General features: G+C 37.6%; 1 protein-coding gene across 1 annotated transcript in view; it reads left to right on the top strand.

Moving 5' to 3' along the window:
- Window positions 1-974, top strand: part of LOC118411037 — a gene marked incomplete in the record, with an annotated part of 5,961 nt that overhangs the window by 3,120 nt on the left and 1,867 nt on the right.

Raw genomic sequence — 974 nt, 5'->3', positions numbered from 1 at the left:
TGTTTTCACAACTTGGTACCGAAATAGCTGGCGCATGTACAAATAGTCGACCATACAACCGAAAGCATCTTCGGTAATTTGCGATGTTTGTGTCCGTCTGTGTGTTGTTTGTGTATCGTAAGTTTTCAAATGGACTGGTAAAATATCTATACTCACCTTCGTTTCTCATTTGGTAATGAGTATAAAAAGATAACTTTGTACAAAAAATACTGGTCCATGTATAAAAGGTCACTACTTGACCCTCTACATAACTAAATAGGATATTTCTATCAGTAACTTGAATAGTACAATATATGATGAATACAATTTTATTTTCTATACGGCATTTGAGGTGCAAACGGTATTAAGTGGCAAAAAATGGTATTACAAATTTCTATGGTTCCTTTGTTGGCTAGATAGAAAATGTGTGTTTGTTTGAACCTTTATTTATTCATGAGAAGCTCAAATTGGCCAGCATTTATGTATGTAATGGCAACTAACAAAAAATAGTGGGTCACGTTACATGTGTAGATAGCCATTTTTTTCTATTCGCTTTAGGATAGACGATGACAATATGACACTACACTCAAATTGGTAAATTATTCAACACATACAGAACAGACAGAAGATAAAGGTAGTATTTTACCTCATCGACCGAAGTCAGGTAGCCGTTTTTACACCTGGATGGAGTAAAGAAGGTCGTGTAAAGTGCATTTCCCAAGGGCACAACGTCGGGGGGGGCACAGCGGGTATCAAACTCGGGACATCTAGGTTCCAAGCCCAATATTCTACCAGTTACGCAACATACGACGTCACAACTATACTTTTAATCAGCCAATTATTCAAACCAAATTGCGACGGTTGTGTTGGTGTGTTGGTGGATTGTTAGTTTCCAGTAGTTTTTTTTCCAAATGAAATTCTAGAGAACGTGACTCAGTAATAAGCAATGGATCATAGGTTGCAGGAAGTCTATGGTGCCCATCGTCTCTGTTCAG

This window comes from Branchiostoma floridae, chromosome 3 (assembly GCF_000003815.2).
Source record: "Branchiostoma floridae strain S238N-H82 chromosome 3, Bfl_VNyyK, whole genome shotgun sequence".
Lineage (NCBI taxonomy): Eukaryota > Metazoa > Chordata > Leptocardii > Amphioxiformes > Branchiostomatidae > Branchiostoma > Branchiostoma floridae.
Note: the sequence above shows the minus strand (reverse complement) of the source record. Positions and strands in the feature narration are given on the sequence as shown.